We start from the raw sequence: 19,780 nt of genomic DNA, 5'->3' as shown, positions 1-19,780 counted from the left end.
CATCGCCGACACTCGAATAAATTTTTTTAACCCCTAATCTGCCGACCGCCACCTACGTTATCCTTATGTACCCCTAATCTGCTGCCCCTAACACCGCCAACCCCTATATTATATTTATTAACCCCTAATCTGCCCCCCACAACGTCGCCTCCACCTGCCTACACTTATTAACCCCTAATCTGCCGACCGCAAAGCACCGCCACCTACGTTATCCTTATGTACCCCTAATCTGCTGCCCCTAACACCGCCGACCCCTATATTATATTTATTAACCCCTAATCTGCCCCCCACAACGTCGCCTCCACCTGCCTACACTTATTAACCCCTAATCTGCCGAGCGGACCTGAGCGCTACTATAATAAAGTTATTAACCCCTAATCCGCCTCACTAACCCTATAATAAATAGTATTAACCCCTAATCTGCCCTCCCTAACATCGCAGACACCTAACTTCAATTATTAACCCCTAATCTGCCGACCGGAGCTCACCGCTATTCTAATAAATGGATTAACCCCTAAAGCTAAGTCTAACCCTAACACTAACACCCCCCTAAGTTAAATAAAATTTAAATCTAATGAAATAAATTAACTCTTATTAAATAAATTATTCCTATTTAAAGCTAAATACTTACCTGTAAAATAAATCCTAATATAGCTACAATATAAATTATAATTATATTATAGCTATTTTAGGATTTATATTTATTTTACAGGTAACTTTGTATTTATTTTAACCAGGTACAATAGCTATTAAATAGTTAAGAACTATTTAATAGCTAAAATAGTTAAAATAATTACAAATTTACCTGTAAAATAAATCCTAACCTAAGTTACAATTAAAACTAACACTATACTATCAATAAATTAATTAAATAAAATATCTACAATTACCTACAATTAACCTAACACTACACTATCAATAAATTAATTAAATAAACTACCTACAATTAACCTAACACTACGCTATCAATAAATTAATTAAATACAATTCCTACAAATAAATACACAAAAATAAACTTGCTAAAGTACAAAAAATAAAAAAGAACTAAGTTACAAAAAATAAAAAAATATCTACAAACATAAGAAAAATATTACAACAATTTTAAACTAATTACACCTACTCTAAGCCCCCTAATAAAACAACAAAGCCCCCCAAAATAAAAAATGCCCTACCCTATTCTAAATTACTAAAGTTAAAAGCTCTTTTACCTTACCAGCCCTGAACAGGGCCCTTTGCGGGGCATGCCCCAAGAAGTTCAGCTCTTTTGCCTGTAAAAAAAAAACATACAATACCCCCCCAACATTACAACCCACCACCCCCATACCCCTAATCTAACCCAAACCCCCCTTAAATAAACCTAACACTAAGCCCCTGAAGATCATCCTACCTTGTCTTCACCTCACCAGGTATCCACGATCCGTCCTGGCTCCAAAATCTTCATCCAACCCAAGCGGGGGTTGGCGATCCATCATCCGGTGCCTGAAGAGGTCCAGAAGAGGCTCCAAAGTCTTCATCCTATCCGGGAAGAAGAGGCGATCCGGACCGGCAACCATCTTGATCCAAGCGGCATCTTCTATCTTCATCCGATGACGACCGGCTCCATCCTGAAGACCTCCACCGCGGACCCATCTTCTGGCGACGTCCAATTGCCAATCGGAATTAAGGTAGGAATATTCTGATTGGCTGATGGAATCAGCCAATCAGAATCAAGTTCAATCTGATTGGCTGATTGGATCAGCCAATCGGATTGAACTTGATTCTGATTGGCTGATTCCATCAGCCAATCAGAATATTCCTACCTTAATTCCGATTGGCTGATAGAATCCTATCAGCCAATCGGAATTCGAGGGACGCCATCTTGGATGACGTCCCTTAAAGGAACCGTCATTCTGCAGTTGGACATCGCCGGAAGAAGATGGGTCCGCGGTGGAGGTCTTCAGGATGGAGCCGGTCATCATCGGCTGAAGATAGAAGATGCCGCTTGGATCAAGATGGTTGCCGGTCCGGATCGCCTCTTCTTCCCGGATAGGATGAAGACTTTGGAGCCTCTTCTGGACCTCTTCAGGCACCGGATGATGGATCGCCAACCCCCGCTTGGGTTGGATGAAGATTTTGGAGCCAGGACGGATCAGTGATACCTGGTGAGGTGAAGACAAGGTAGGATGATCTTCAGGGGCTTAGTGTTAGGTTTATTTAAGGGGGGTTTGGGTTAGATTAGGGGTATGTGGGTGGTGGGTTGCAATGTTGGGGGGGGGGGTATTGTATGTTTTTTTTTTACAGGCAAAAGAGCTGAACTTCTTGGGGCATGCCCCGCAAAGGGCCCTGTTCAGGGCTGGTAAGGTAAAAGAGCTTTTAACTTTAGTAATTTAGAATAGGGTAGGGCATTTTTTATTTTGGGGGGCTTTGTTGTTTTATTAGGGGGCTTAGAGTAGGTGTAATTAGTTTAAAATTGTTGTAATATTTTTCTTATGTTTGTAGATATTTTTTTATTTTTTGTAACTTAGTTCTTTTTTATTTTTTGTACCTTAGCAAGTTTATTTATGTGTATTTATTTGTAGGAATTGTATTTAATTAATTTATTGATAGTGTAGTGTTAGGTTAATTGTAGGTAGTTTATTTAATTAATTTATTGATAGTGTAGTGTTAGGTTAATTGTAGGTAATTGTAGGTATTTTATTTAATTAATTTATTGATAGTATAGTGTTAGTTTTAATTGTAACTTAGGTTAGGATTTATTTTACAGGTAAATTTGTAATTATTTTAACAATTTTAGCTATTAAATAGTTCTTAACTATTTAATAGCTATTGTACCTGGTTAAAATAAATACAAAGTTACCTGTAAAATAAATATTAATCCTAAAATAGCTATAATATAAATATAATTTATATTGTAGCTATATTAGGATTTATTTTACAGGTAAGTATTTAGCTTTAAATAGGAATAATTTATTTAATAAGAGTTAATTTATTTCGTTAGATTTAAATTATATTTAACTTAGGGGGGTGTTAGTGTTAGGGTTAGATTTAGCTTTAGGGGTTAATCCATTTATTAGAATAGTGGTGAGCTCCGGTCGGCAGATTAGGGGTTAATAATTGAAGTTAGGTGTCGGCGATGTTAGGGAGGGCAGATTAGGGGTTAATACTATTTAATATAGGGTTAGTGAGGCGGATTAGGGGTTAATAACTTTATTATAGTAGCGCTCAGGTCCGGTCGGCAGATAAGGGGTTAATAAGTGTAGGCAGGTGGATGCGACGTTGTGGGGGGCAGATTAGGGGTTAATAAATATAATATAGGGGTCGGCGATGTTAGGGAACCAGATTAGGGGTACATAGGGATAATGTAAGTAGCGGCGGTTTACGGAACGGCAGATTAGGGGTTAAAAATAATATGCATGGGTCAGCGATAGCGGGGGCGGCAGATTAGGGGTTAATAAGTGTAAGGTTAGGGGTGTTTAGACTCGGGGTACATGTTAGAGTGTTAAGTGCAGACGTAGGAAGGGTTACCGCATAGCAAACAATGGGGCTGCGTTAGGAGCTGAACGCGGCTTTTTTGCAGGTGTTAGGTTTTTTTTCAGCTCAAACAGCCCCATTGTTTCCTATGGGAGAATCGTGCACGAGCACGTTTTTGAGGCTGGCCGCATCCGTAAGCAACTCTGGTATCGAGAGTTGAAGCTGCGTTAAAAATGCTCTACGCTCCTTTTTTGGAGCCTAACGCAGCCTTTATGTGGACTCTCGATACCAGAGTTATTTTTATGGTGCGGCCAGAAAAAAGCCGGCGTTAGTTTTTCGGGTCGTTACCGACAAAACTCCAAATCTAGGCCCCCCAGTTCATCCATAATATTAATCGATTGCCTCAGAGATCCCTTTAGAACTATGCTAAACGTTATGTACAACATCTCACTATATAAGGTACTTTTCCATTGAACTATTTTTAGATATAAAGCCAAAAATACAAATTTCACAATATTTATATTCTTCATTATATAAATATTTTATGAGTTAATAGTAAGCTAATACACATTTCTGAAATATATAATGTGTAGTAGATTTTATAAATGAATGTTTTATTTTTGCCAAATGTTGAGTGACAATCATAAAGAGAACTTTAATACCACCTTTATATACAAAAAAGTGTTAACCTGAAATTCCACCTTAAATTAAAGAAGGTGTGCCTCCATGAAATCTACCTTGATTACTGAACCAATAAGATCACAAGAAACACCTTTATAAGGATGCACCCAACCTGTCTGGAGTATCTTGATAAAGCCCCCAGAGGGTGAAACGCGTAGATTTTACTTCAGACCTTTCTATTACAACTTTTAAAGAAACTCCTGCAAGCTGCGATCCAGCCCCTCAAGTGGACTCTCTAATTTCCATGATTTAGGAGCCAAAACCACAAGGAGGACCAAGGATCTGATCAGCGAGAAATTGGAGCACAGCTTTTTATCTTTCTGACAGCGGATCTACAACACCGCTCACATAAGTGCAAAAGAAAAAGTTTTAACAGCTGTAAGTTCAAACATCTTGAAAAAGATCACCTACATCTAAACACACTAAACATCCAGCCTGCACGTCAAAGCCTATCCTAAGAGAGGTGTGACCTCTAACCACCAATCAGAAACGGAGGCTTGTCATATTAAGCCGCGAAGGAGCAAAACGGAGAAGGACGCTCACAGAAGCATAACATCGACTCATACACGATTCCAAACAGACATTTGCAAGGTACCTTGCAGCTTGCTAATAACCTCTCATTACACAAGGTGGCATTTTGTATTCAAGTTATATTTAAAGACCATCTATTGCTAGGTCATTTGACTTACCGAAGTACTTATAGGGAGACGTCCCTTGTTTTATTTGTTTTTATTTGTTGTATTTGCCACAACTTTTATGAATCCTATTGTTATATATTGAATTGTCGATAGTCAATATAGTTCATTAAACCATTTTATATACATACACATTCTTCTTTATTTACGGACAAAGTTCTATCCAATACTTTTCACTGTAATATATATCATCACAAGCGCAACTCACATTTATTTACCCCACATTATTCTATTCAAAGAATAGAAAAGACACGCATCACGGACACTTTCCAATCTATCTATAATCACAGATACAGTATTGTTTATTTTTTTATTATACTTAGATAATATCATATATAAGTCCACACTAGGACATATATCCTAAAATTCGTTGTTTGAGACCCACAGACACAATTGTCTTTTTACTTTTGTTGAATTGATAAGATTCATTTGATAATAATCAGAGTCACTTAGATAAGTCACACATATGATGGTAGTATAAATCCTAGCTTAATCCACAAGCGCCAGTGGAAATCTAAACTCATACATTCGTTCTTTACCTAAACTACTGAGGAGGAGTAGTTTTCCCATCCACCAGGCATTAGGATTTTCTAGTAAGCGCCAACCCTCTTTTTACTATATGTAACAAATAGAGCCATATGGGGTCGCTCTTGGACCCTTTGTAATATGATACATGGTCGTGATGACATAACTAAAATATGGAACAGCAAGGTAACAAGATAGCTGCATGTCACTTATAATTACGATTATAGATATCAGTACATATGTATCAGTGAATTAATATTATAACGCAAAGTTTCTATAGGATTTATTTTCCCTTGCTTATAAAGTAAACTCAAAGGTGTAAGGGGGAGGGGGGAAAGGGGAGTGGGGGGGCGGAGCCACAAATACATTTTTGAGGCTGAGTTGGCAAATAATATATACCATTACAAGGAAAAATTAAAGTTAGGCATTAAGTCTTAACTTCATAAGGTACTCAGTTAGATATTTTACCCCTCCAGGACTTTGTTGTCACTAGACCAATATGGGGAAGGATGTAACCTATATCTCCCCTCTGGGATTGCTGTCACCACTGTACTGATCTTAGCTGCAACACCACTGTAAAGTGTAGGGAAAATTACCCCTGTCATATAGGGATAGGAGGAAGTACACTCAATAAAGGACATTTGGCGCTACAATTTAAGAGAAAATAGTGAATCAGACGTCTATATCTCATAGGTTAATCTAAGGCATGCTAATGCAGTGTGTTTCCCTAAATCTGCCAAGTAACCTATATGAAATGAGAGGGAGAAAGGCTTGTAAATATAGTAGAAGTGAGGAGTATGGATGTTTTTTTGCCTTCTGAGTACATAATATTATCCAACGTAAAGGTTGGTGGGAGTCGATATGGGTCACATGTTAACTAAAATATAGCTAGTAGTGCATCCATATATCTAATGCGCTACATCCCTCTGCTTGTGCCCAAATGCCCACATATTAAAGACTATAAAGGTTGCTAGGGCCCTTGACCAGTGTAGACATTATAACAGTATGTAGCATAAATAATATAAGTATAGGATCTCGTATGCTTAGAACATAAGCAAGGTACAAATTGTAATTATAAAACTCCTTAATACAAAAAACTCAGGGAGAGAATAAGCACCCAACTAGCTTAGGTAAAACTATGGATCGTTTCATATCAGTAGACAATCATTGTGGATAGGATTATCCCTTCTACTAGTAGTGCAAATTATCAATCCTGTGCTCATGATAACATTAAGCAGAAAGACAGAAAATCATAACATATGAAAACACCCAAGTATACAAATTGTCCTCAAAAGGGGAGAGAGCAATTAAGAGGGTGTCCGTTGGGGACTCATTCCTACACACCAGATTAGGTCCATGTGATAGACACCCGTCTGATTCACAGCCTAGCCCACACCAGCTTTTAAAAAGGCACATGAGCTCCAACCCACTTGAAGCATAACCTGCCAATTTCAGGCAACAGCAAATATCAGCAGACCTTGTGCGTGTATCTCATATAGCGATATGCTGGCCGAGTCTCCCGCATCCTGAGGTAGCTCACTGTAAGCAGGTGTATAAAAAATTCTTTGCCATTTACAGAATGACACCAAACATGCACCCTGAGTAGATGCTTCAATTGTTAGTTGAGGCTGACTCCCATCTATAAACTTCCAAGCAGTCAAAGTTTCCACCGGAGCAGTGAAGGGTACATAATCCGTTGCTCCACAAACACCATAGGGATTAGTGAAATACCCTGTCTTAACATCAGACTCATCAGGTCGGATTGCTTTTGCCGTGGAGCTAATTTCTGTAGCGTTTCGTATTTCAGACTGGGAAGGCGGTGAACGCTAGGGCCCCAGAGCATCCCCACCCTTACAGCCAGTCACGAAGATGCAAGTGTTGGCATCAAGTGCCTCAGATTCCACTCCAGCAGGTTGAGGCAGCTGTTTAAATTCATATTCAAGCACGGTTTTACAAGCAACTAGGAGCTTGCTAATCTCTTCGATGATGTAAGCTGCCTATTCTATTTAGTGATTGTTCAATAGTTGTCACTATTGGAGGTAGTTTAGCAATCAGTCAATGAGGCAGGACTTAAACTGAGAACGCTGGGCCTATGTCTGTGTTTAAGTATATCTTATCTCCCAACTATAAGAGAAGCATTATAGGGCTTCCACAGTGTGCACCCCAAAGTAGTCACAATAGCAGACAGGAATATTATCAGTCTCTTTGAGGGGGTGTCCTCCAATAGTAGTGTACTCTCTGCCTATAACTGGGTATTGCAATGGGTGGGTGCTGCGTTGGCCCTATGTAAAATTTTGACAGCCTGAGGCAACAGTCAATAGGTTCATATTGTAATCTAAGCTGCAGGTGCAGGGCCTTATGTGGGTATGTGTTTCACTGCACACTTACTTTTGAGAGTAAAGAGATTCGCGCCAAAAACTGGCAGGCCCACAAACTGTGTTTCCCTAGTTCTGGTCTTCCAGTTCTCCAGCCCACCAGTATGCTGAGGCTGATGTGAGTTTAGCCCAGGACTTTAAGTTGAAACTCTTTGTTACGGCAAGTGCTACGTTGCTATGGGTAGTGCCTCTCAGGAAGCAAGGGACCTTCCCTCTGTAGTGCCACTCTTAATCCCCTGTGCACTAGTGAACCTCTCAGAAATTGCTGCCTTCTGGCAGGGAACCGACACTGATTGGTGCAGGCGTCTCAGGAGTGAGGCCATGTTGCGCCGCTCTGGCACTGTAGGTTAAAAGCCTAGATGTCGCTGGAACCCGCTGGTAGTAGTTTTTTCACTCCTTAGGGTCCAAGGGGTGTTGTCCCCCCTATGCACTAAGCTTTATGCAAGTTTTTGCTAATTTTTAGGCAGTTTTTACCAGGTTTGCCAACAATCAGCAGAGGAGCTAGTGTTCTGGCACGTCTGCTCTGTCTGCTGGCTAGTTCCGCCCCTCGAAATCCTTTATTTACTGACTTTTGTCAGAAAATATTTGATAGAAAATGAATCTATAATGGTTCCCAAGAAAACTACCCTTGCAGTTGGAACTAAGGAACTCTATTCAAGCTTCACCTTCCATCCGAGAACCTGCAGAAAAATAACTACATTTTAGTGTGTGATCCTGTTTGTTGAAAGGAAGGAGCCTGATCCAGAATGTCGTCCAGATAAGGTGCCACTGCAAAGCCCTGCAATTGGAGCACCGCAAGCAGGAATCCCAGAATCTTTGAGAAAATTCTGGGAACTGTGGCTAGACCGAATGAAAGAGTCACGAACTGTAAGTGTTTGAATAAAAATTCAAACCATAGAAGCTTGTGATGATCCCTGAGGAAGGGAACATGCAGTTATGCGTCCTTTAAATCCACTGAAGTCATTTTTCAATTGACCCTCTTGGACCAAAAAGAAGAATGGAACGAATAGTTTCCATCTTGAAGGACGGTACTCTAAGAAATCTTGTTTAGACTCTTGAGATCAAAAACTGGTCTAAAGGTTCCCTCCCTTTTTGGGAACTACAAACCATTGGAATAAACCCTAGACACTGTTCCTGCAATGAGACAGGGACTATCACTCCCAGGTCGGAAAGGTACAGGTGTAAAACTGCCTCTCTCTTTGTCTGGTCTACAGATAATCTTGAAAGCAGAAACCTGCCCCTGGAAGAAAAGATTTTGAACTCTAGTTTGTATCCCAGGGACACGATGCCCATGGATCTCAAATCCAATCCTTAAAGAGGAAAGTAAGCCTGCCCCCCACAAGATCCAGTCCCGGCTCTTCATGCTGTCTTTTGACTTGGACTGCTCCTACTTGGATGAAGAAGAGGAAAGATTTCCTAAGAACTCTCGAAGTAACAAACTTACTCTGAAGCCTTCTTGTTTAAATCTCTTATCCTGAGGGAGGAAATGTCCTCCGTCAAACCATGCCCAAACAAGGTTTTTCCCTTATAAGGAATCACCAAAGTTTAGATTTGAATGACACATCCGCAGGCCAAGATTTTAACCATAAAGCTCAGCGAGCCAATATGGCAAAGCCTGAAATCTTAGCTCCCAGCTTAATAACCTGAAGGTAAGCATCTGTAACAAAAGAGATGGCCAATTTAATAGCCTTTATCCTATCCTGGATATTTTCGAGAGGAGTGTCTGTCTAAATAAATTTAGACCACGCATCAAACCATTATGTAGCAGCACTAATGATAGTTGCAATGCAAACCTCAGAAGGTCATTGTAACCCCTGAACTATCCCTGTAACTTCTTATCCACAGGATCCTTGAAGAAACTTCAACCTAGCTTTCTTGGCTTAAAGGCAAAATGCGGGACAGGTATGCCACTGGTTACTCCCTTCCTGGGCCTTGCCTGGGGTTGAACCAGGGACTCCAGGTTCAGAGTCCAGTTTTCTCTTCACTGAAAGAAAACATCTTATAATTATAGGGAATGGAGAAAAAAGGAATACCCAGTCTCTCCCATTCCCTAGACATAATCTCTGTAGCCCTACCTGGCAGAAGATTTTATTTAATACTTTCGCCAAGGAGGGCACGCCGATAAAAACCTGTTTAGGATTGACTATGACCGTAATATCAGAGTCACCCAAGGTAGCTAAAATTTCCTTAAGTAGTAAGTGGAGGTGCTCTAGCCTAAATCTGTAGGATAACACTCCAGCATCAAAAGAAGGAATTACACTATCTAATTCTGAGGTCTTACTCTCAGGAGATACCAAAATATCCTCCTTTTTCAATACTTATGAAAAGGAAAGTTCGGAAGAGATACAGTCGAGACAGAAACCTACACTCTGATCTTTTAATGTTTCCTTGTGCGCTCTCCCTTTATTAAGAGAATTGGGAGGAAAAGCATGGCACTGTATAACTATAAAAAAAAAAAAAAAAAATTGGGACACCTGAGGATAAAATTGCGGTATATTTTGAACATTGTCAAAAATAAACTCCTAGACAATATTGGCTCAATTTTTTTTTTTAATTTTGTGTACCTCAACACATGAGGAACAGACAAGGACTGGCGGACTATGTCATCTATAACTGAGTCTTAATTTCTAACAGAAATAAATAATACAAACTGAGGCCTAGATTTGGAGTTTGGCGGTAGAAGGGCTGTTAACGCTCCGCTGGCTTTTTTCTGGCCGCACCATAAAATTAACTCTGGTATCGAGAGTTCAAAAAAATGCTGCGTTAGGCTCCAAAAAAGGAGCGTAGAGCATTTTTACCGCAAATGCAACTCTCGATACCAGAGTTGCTTACGGACGCGGCCAGCCTCAAAAACGTGCTCGTGCACGATTCTCCCATAGGAAACAATGGGGCTGTTTGAGCTGAAAAAAAACCTAACACCTGCAAAAAAGCAGCGTTCAGCTCCTAACGCAGCCCCATTGTTTCCTATGGGGAAACACTTCCTACGTCTGCACCTAACACTCTAACATGTACCCCGAGTCTAAACACCCCTAACCTTACACTTATTAACCCCTAATCTGCCGCCCCCGCTATCGCTGACCCCTGCATATTATTATTAACCCCTAATCTTCCGCTCCGTACACCGCCGCAACCTACGTTATCCCTATGTACCCCTAATCTGCTGCCCCTAATACCGCCGACCCCTATATTATATTTATTAACCCCTAATCTGCCCCTCACAACGTCGCCGCCAGCTACTTACAATAATTAACCCCTAATCTGCCGAGCGGACCTGAGCGCTACTATAATAAAGTTATTAACCCCTAATCCGCCTCACTAACCCTATCATAAATAGTATTAACCCCTAATCTGCCCTCCCTAACATCGCCGACACCTAACTTCAATTATTAACCCCTAATCTGACGACCGGAGCTCATCGCTACTATAATAAATGGATTAACCCCTAAAGCTAAGTCTAACCCTAACACTAACACCCCCCTAACTTAAATATAATTTACATCTAACGAAATTAATTAACTCTTATTAAATAAATTATTCCTATTTAAAGCTAAATACTTACCTGTAAAATAAATCATAATATAGCTACAATATAAATTATAATTACATTGTAGCTATTTTAGGATTAATATTTATTTTACAGGCAACTTTGTAATTATTTTAACCAGGTACAATAGCTATTAAATAGTTAAGAACTATTTAATAGTTACCTAGTTAAAATAATAACAAAATTACCTATAAAATAAGTCCTAACCTAAGTTATAATTAAACCTAACACTACCCTATCAATAAATTAATTAAATAAACTACCTACAATTACCTACAATTAACCTAACACTACACTATCAATAAATAAATTAAATACAATTGCTACAAATAACTACAATTACATAAACTAACTAAAGTACAAAAAATAAAAAAGAACTAAGTTACAAAAAATAAAAAAATATTTACCAACATAAGAAAAATATTACAACAATTTTAAACTAATTACACCTACTCTAAGCCCCCTAATAAAATAACAAAGACCCCCAAAATAAAAAATTCCCTACCCTATTCTAAATTAATAAATGTAAAAGCTCTTTTACCTTACCAGCCCTGAACAGGGCCCTTTGCGGGGCATGCCCCAAGAAAATCAGCTCTTTTGCCTGTAAAAAAAAACATACAATACCCCCCTCCAACATTACAACCCACCACCCACATACCCCTAATCTAACCCAAACCCCCCTTAAATAAACCTAACACTAAGCCCCTGAAGATCTTCCTACCTTGTCTTCACCATCCAGGTATCACTGATCCGTCCTGGCATCCGGTGCTGAAGAGGTCCAGAAGAGGCTCCAAAGTCTTCCTCCTATCCGGCAAGAAGAGGACATCCGGACCGGCAAACATCTTCTCCAAGCGGCATCTTCGATCTTCTTCCATCCGGTGCGGAGCGGGTCCATCTTGAAGCAGCCGACGCGGATCCATCCTCTTCTTCCGTTGTCTCCCGACGAATGACGGTTCCTTTAAGGGACGTCATCCAAGATGGCGTCCCTCGAATTCCGATTGGCTGATAGGATTCTATCAGCCAATCGGAATTAAGGTAGGAATATTCTGATTGGCTGATGGAATCAGCCAATCAGAATCAAGTTCAATCCTATTGGCTTATCCAATCAGCCAATCAGATTGAGCTCGCATTCTATTGGCTGATCGGAACAGCCAATAGAATGCGAGGTCAATCTGATTGGCTGATTGGATCAGCCAATAGGATTGAACTTGATTCTGATTGGCTGATTCCATCAGCCAATCAGAATATTCCTACCTTAATTCCGATTGGCTGATAGAATCCTATCAGCCAATCGGAATTCGAGGGACGCCATCTTGGATGACGTCCCTTAAAGGAACCGTCATTCGTCGGGAGACAACGGAAGAAGAGGATGGATCCGCGTCGGCTGCTTCAAGATGGACCCGCTCCGCACCGGATGGAAGAAGATCGAAGATGCCGCTTGGAGAAGATGTTTGCCGGTCCGGATGTCCTCTTCTTGCCGGATAGGAGGAAGACTTTGGAGCCTCTTCTGGACCTCTTCAGCACCGGATGCCAGGACGGATCGGTGATACCTGGATGGTGAAGACAAGGTAGGAAGATCTTCAGGGGCTTAGTGTTAGGTTTATTTAAGGGGGGTTTGGGTTAGATTAGGGGTATGTGGGTGGTGGGTTGTAATGTTGGAGGGGGGTATTGTATGTTTTTTTTTACAGGCAAAAGAGCTGATTTTCTTGGGGCATGCCCCGCAAAGGGCCCTGTTCAGGGCTGGTAAGGTAAAAGAGCTTTTACATTTATTAATTTAGAATAGGGTAGGGAATTTTTTATTTTGGGGGTCTTTGTTATTTTATTAGGGGGCTTAGAGTAGGTGTAATTAGTTTAAAATTGTTGTAATATTTTTCTTATGTTGGTAAATATTTTTTTATTTTTTGTAACTTAGTTCTTTTTATTTTTTGTACTTTAGTTAGTTTATGTAATTGTAGTTATTTGTAGCAATTGTATTTAATTTATTTATTGATAGTGTAGTGTTAGGTTAATTGTAGGTAATTGTAGGTAGTTTATTTAATTAATTTATTGATAGGGTAGTGTTAGGTTTAATTATAACTTAGGTTAGGATTTTTTTTACAGGTAATTTTGTTATTATTTTAACTAGGTAACTATTAAATAGTTCTTAACTATTTAATAGCTATTGTACCTGGTTAAAATAATTACCAAGTTGCCTGTAAAATAAATATTAATCCTAAAATAGCTACAATATAATTATAATTTATATTGTAGCTATATTAGGATTTATTTTACAGGTAAGTATTTAGCTTTAAATAGGAATAAGTTATTTAATAAGAGTTAATTAATTTCGTTAGATTTAAATTATATTTAAGTTAGGGGGGTGTTAGTGTTAGGGTTAGACTTAGCTTTAGGGGTTAATCCATTTATTATAGTAGCGGTGAGCTCCGGTCGTCAGATTAGGGGTTAATAATTGAAGGTAGGTGTCGGCGATGTTAGGGAGGGCAGATTAGGGGTTAATACTATTTATGATAGGGTTAGTGAGGCGGATTAGGGGTTAATTACTTTATTATAGTAGCGCTCAGGTCCGCTCGGCAGATTAGGGGTTAATAAGTGTAGGCAGGTGTCGGCGACGTTGAGGGGGGCAGATTAGGGGTTAATAAATATAATATAGGGGTCGGCGGTGTTAGGGGCAGCAGATTAGGGGTACATAAGGATAACGTAGGTGGCGGCGCTTTGCGGTCGGCAGATTAGGGGTTAATTATTGTAAGTAGCTGGCGGCGACGTTGTGGGGGGCAGGTTAGGGGTTAATAAATATAATACAGGGGTCAGAGGGGTTAGGGGCAGCAGATTAGGGGTACATAAGTATAACGTAGGTGGCGGTCGGCAGATTAGGGGTTAAAAATTTTTAATCGAGTGGCGGCGATGTGGGGGGACCTCGGTTTAGGGGTACATAGGTAGTTTATGGGTGTTAGTGTACTTTAGGGTACAGTAGTTAAGAGCTTTATGAACCGGCGTTAGCCCAGAAAGCTCTTAACTCCTGCTTTTTTCAGGCGGCTGGAGTTTTGTCGTTAGAGCTCTAACGCTCACTTCAGAAACGACTCTAAATACCGGCGTTAGAAAGAGCCCATTGAAAAGATAGGATACGCAATTGACGTAAGGGGATCTGCGGTATGGAAAAGTCGCGGCTGAAAAGTGAGCGTTAGACCCTTTAATCACTGACTCCAAATACCGGCGGTAGCCTAAAACCAGCGTTAGGAGCCTCTAACGCTGGTTTTCACGGGCTAACGCCAAACTCTAAATCTAGCCGATAAAATCTTTCTAAAATTTTATACAGAAAGCAACGTTACTGATCCTTTAAATTTTAAAATGTAACTGCTTTATTACTGATGAACTGCAAAAACTGAACAGTTCTATTCTTTGAACTAAAAAACACGTAATTGATATCTGTAAATATCTAACAGAAATAAATAAGCCAAAAAGAAATGTTTTACTAAAATTTTATATAGAGTGCAACATTACTGTCTCTTTAACATTTAGAAGGTAACTGCTTTATTTTGATGTACTGTAAAACCGGAACAGTTTTATTCTGAACTGGGAAAATGTAATATCTTTATTTATCACTGAAAAATAAAGACTTAACACCCATCAACAGCTTTAACACCTCAGCTTAAGCTGCTAAATTATACAACCATGTCGGATTACCGGAAATAATCGCTATGGAAACCGGAACCGAACATAGAGCTGTTGAATTAATCTGAAACCATATAAACTCCGTTTTAAGTAAAAACTGCAATAAGTAGATTTCTCACAATCATAATTATTGTAATTGAGAGAAAATATGTGCGCAGCACATTATCCTACCGCCACACAAGTCCCGCCCATCATGGGCGTGTCCAAACTAACGTGCTAGCCGACATCTTAAGTGAAAACTCTGTATCATAAATAAAAGAATATCACCAGCATTGAGCCTGTTCTCCTCAATCCCCAGTGCCTGCAAATGCTGCCCTATATAATCCCTTTATAAATACATAAGGATTACCATATACTGTAGTTCCAGGAAAATAATAAATGCCATATTTTTTCCCATTGAATAAAAGTGCCCAACCTTTTTCTGAGTCCTTTTTCTTCTAGCCCCAGAATAAATAAAGTCAGCCCTTACCTCATAAATCTGCCAGGCAGCAAGGCAGCTCACTAGCTTTGAGAGGTCCTCTCCCTTCCATGGACCTGTGGAAAAATAGATAAAGACTGAGAAATCTTACTCAGGCTTCCAGGATTAGGGCATCATAAATGTATGGGAGGCGCAGTGAGAATTACGTCCCACAAGTTCCCATTGCTCTAAAGCCACCACTGCTCTACTAAAGAGACTGATATGGACTACGGATACACCCTAGGACAAAGCAGAACAATCTTGTACTACTTTAAATATAATAAACTCTTGATTGAAGATCTTTTTCTAACACCCAATTTACCACTTCCTTGCACTTAACGTAGGCAAAGAGAATGACTGGGTTGGGAGGAAAGGGAGGTGATATTTATCAGCTTTGCTGTGGTGCTCTTTTTGCCGCCTCCTGCTGGGCAAGAGTGATATTCCCAATAGTAATTAGATGATCCGTGGCTCATCGTGTCATTAAAAAGAAAGATTTAATTTCAACTTGTAATACACACGCTAACCTAACCTTAAAAGTTTACTTCTTCCAGTGTTAAGACTTTAGCAAAAGCGCTAATTAGCGTGCCACTTGTAGTCTGCCAATAGTTGTGTTAATTGCCCAATACATAATATGTCAAACAACTAGAAACGCAGAAAAACAATATATATAACGACATTATGTGTTATTCTTTATTGTTTACATGTCTGTTTTTTTATGTGAAAGGGGTCTCATTGGACAGAATGGTATGTGAATAAGCAATCTCAGACAAAAAAAGAGGTTATTTTTCCCCTAAATCATGACTCAGTATGTGGGATTTAAAAATAAGCTATCACCCTAGTGAATTATTTTGTCTCACAGTTGTGTCACACCGTATCAAATCTCATGAGGTTGTTTCTTATCTATTTTCTCTTTTGCACATGTGGGGCGAGATTTGAATAGCCACTAGAATTTCAGTAGCTCTCATCCGATTGGCTGATTTGAACAGCCAATAGGATTTGAGTAGCACTCATCCTATTGGCTGATTCTAATTTGGAGAATCAAATCAGCCAATAGGAATTCAAGGGATGCCATTTTTAATTGCGTCCCTTGAATTCACTATCCAGTGTACGACGGCAATTGTACAAAGAGGATCCTCCATGCTCCATGGCTCCACGGTTGCTGGTCTTCAGTTCCAGGGTCGCCGGTCTTCAGTTCCAGGATCGCCAATCTTCAGTTCCAGGATCGCCGGTCTTCAGTTCCAGGCTCACCGGTCTTCAGCTCCGCGGTCATCGGTCTTCAGCTCCACGCCAGATTGTTCCTTTAAGAAGAAAGAAGAGGTCGCTGCTTGGAAGAAGACTTCACCACATGGGGCAGGACCTTCTCCACCGGACTTCAGGAACGGTGAGTACCAACCTGGGGGTTAGACTTATGTTTTTTTTTTTTTTTTATTTAGATTAGGGTGGGCATTTTGTAAAAGAGCTAAATGCCCTTTTAAGGGAAATGCCCAACAAATGCCCTTTTCAGGGCAATGGGTAGTTAAGGTTTTTTAGTGTTAGGTTTTTATTTTGGAGGGTTTGGTGGGTGGGAGGTTTTACTGTTAGGTTTTAATGTAAAAGAACTGATTATCTTGGGGCAATGCCCTGCACAAAGCCCTTTTTAAGGGCTACTGGTAGTTTATTCTTAGAGTAGGGGGTGTTTTTATTTTGGGGGGACTTTTTCATTTTTCATAGGGATTATGTATAATTTTTTAAAATTTTATAATTTTGTTTTTTAACTTTCTGTAATCTTAGATTTTTTATTTTATGTCATTGTAGTTTAAAGGGACAGTCTACACCAGAATTTTTATTTTGACTAGACTGTCCCTTTAATTTATACTTAGTTTATTTTTTATTTTAGAGGGCTTAGTAATTTAATTATTTATTTGCGTTGCGGGCTTTGACGGTTTAGGGGTTAATACTTTAATAGGTAGTTTGCGTTGTGGGTTAATGGTGGATTAGGGGTTAATAGTTTTATTAGGTAGTTTGCAATGTTGGGGTTGGCGGATATAGAGGTTAATACTTTATTTGTAGTTGCGGTGTGGGTTTGATGGCGGATATAGAGGTTAAAACACTTTTGACTAGATTACGAGTTTTGCGTTATGAGCGGCACGGTACTAACTTGTAAGTTATTGTCACCGCTCACTTACCTACAGCGCTGGTATTACAGGTTTTCATAAACAGCCAATAAGTGAGCATAAAGCAAATTTGAGCTCCATATCGCACTCCAATACCAGCGCTGCAGTGAGCCGCGGTGAGCTGGTTTTACGTGCTCGTGCTCAATTTCCCCATAGACATCAATGGGGAGAGCCGGCTGAAAAAAAGCCTAACACCTGCAATAAAGCAGCGAAAAGCTCCATAACGCAGCCCCATTAAAGTCTATGGGGAAAATAAATTTATGTTTACACCTAACACCCTAACATAAACCCCGAGTCTAAACACCCCTAATCTGCTGCCCCCGACATCGCCGACACCTACATTACTTATTAACCACTAATCTACCGCCCCAATGTAGCCGACACCTACCTACACTTATTAACCCCTAATCTGCCGCCCACCCACATCGGGACTATTAAATAAACCTATTAACCCCTAATCTGCTGCCCCCAATGTCGCCGCCACCTACCTACACTTATTAACCCCTAATCTTCCGCCCCCAATGTCGCTGCCCCCTTCCTACACTTATTAACCCCTAATCTGCTGCCCCAATTTCGCCGCCACCTTACTAATTTATTAACCCCTAATCTGCCGCCCCAATGTCGCCGCCACCTACCTACATTTATTAACCCCTAATCTGCCGCCCCCAATGTCGCCGCAACTATACTAAAGTTATTAAGCCCTAAACCTAACCCTAAATCTAATCCTAACACTAACACCCCCTAACTTTAATGTAATTAAAATAAATCTAAATAAAACATACTATTAATAACTAAATAATTCATATTTAAAACTAAATAATTACCTATAAAATAAACCCTAAGCTAGCTACAATATAACTAATAGTTACATTGTAGCTATCATAGGCCTAGATTTAGAGTTCGGCGGTAGCCGTCAAAACCAGCGTTAGAGGCTCCTAACGCGGGTTTTTTACGCACTCCGGTATTTAGAGTTTATTTACCGCGACTCAAAATACACCTAACGCTCAACTTTCTACCGCCACCTCAGACCCAGTAGTAAACATATACCGCACAAAAAAACATCCACGAATCACAAAACAAATATTACACAAAGTACACTTACACTCATACAAACACAACACTATCTTTATTTTTCGTATTTGTTATTTTTTCGTTAAAATACAAAGGATTAAAGTTGCGAGATCTCGGGTGTTTGAAAAAAATCCACACAAATCCATTTTCCCATTGACTTACATGGACATACGGGAAAAGACCCTCATATACCTACATCTAACGAATAACATTATCACAAACATACACTCATCGATGCATACAAACAATATACAACACATTACATACACAAAATATTTATTTATTACAAAAAGAACACGATTTAGTTACTTTTTCACACAAGCTCATGACGTCACTCACTTTACGAGGAAAACCAGTCTTAGAAAAAAAAATATAGAAATCTTTGGAGCCTCCATTGACTTCTATTGGGAAGACGTGCTCGTGCACGCGAAACCCTCATTTCCCTAACGCACGCAAATAGCGTAGACTGAAAAACTCCAAATACCAGCGCTAGAAAATACATGCTTTTATGCGTTAGACCCAGCTATGATAAATAGATCAAGAAATGACTATTTCCCTATGGTGGATTTATGTTTTTTAATATTAAATATTCACCACACCATAAATATTTTTAACAGTTTTAGATTACATCAACTACAAATCCCCATCACTAGTAACACATTATTATTTCAATAAAATTACATTTACAATTAAAATAAAATTCAATACACATTTCTGGATTCACAAACACTACACAATGGGAAACATCTCTCATTTACCTTTATTATTGCATTTCTGTTATTCAACTCATATGCTTGCAGCAACTGCATATCTACATAGGCTTAACACATGATCACTCATGGATGCACATACATTACTTTTAACATTCAATCATACATGTGCATTCAAATGATGGGGGAAAAACACATTACATTCTCTCGAGGAATCACAAAACACAACATATGGATTTTACTGTACTTTTAACATCATGATTCCATCACCAGAAACCATTAGGAATTACGTACAACAAGAACATCATTACACCAGATTACAGATGTCACTTTATGGGAAGGAACAACAATGCCAGACCGCTATATAGAAGTCAGCATATGTGGGACACAATCACAATATATACGTACTACATGTACATAACACGTATCCCCCATCACGCAACCACAAAG

The sequence above is a fragment of the Bombina bombina genome, chromosome 10 (assembly GCF_027579735.1).
Source record: "Bombina bombina isolate aBomBom1 chromosome 10, aBomBom1.pri, whole genome shotgun sequence".
Lineage (NCBI taxonomy): Eukaryota > Metazoa > Chordata > Amphibia > Anura > Bombinatoridae > Bombina > Bombina bombina.
Note: the sequence above shows the minus strand (reverse complement) of the source record.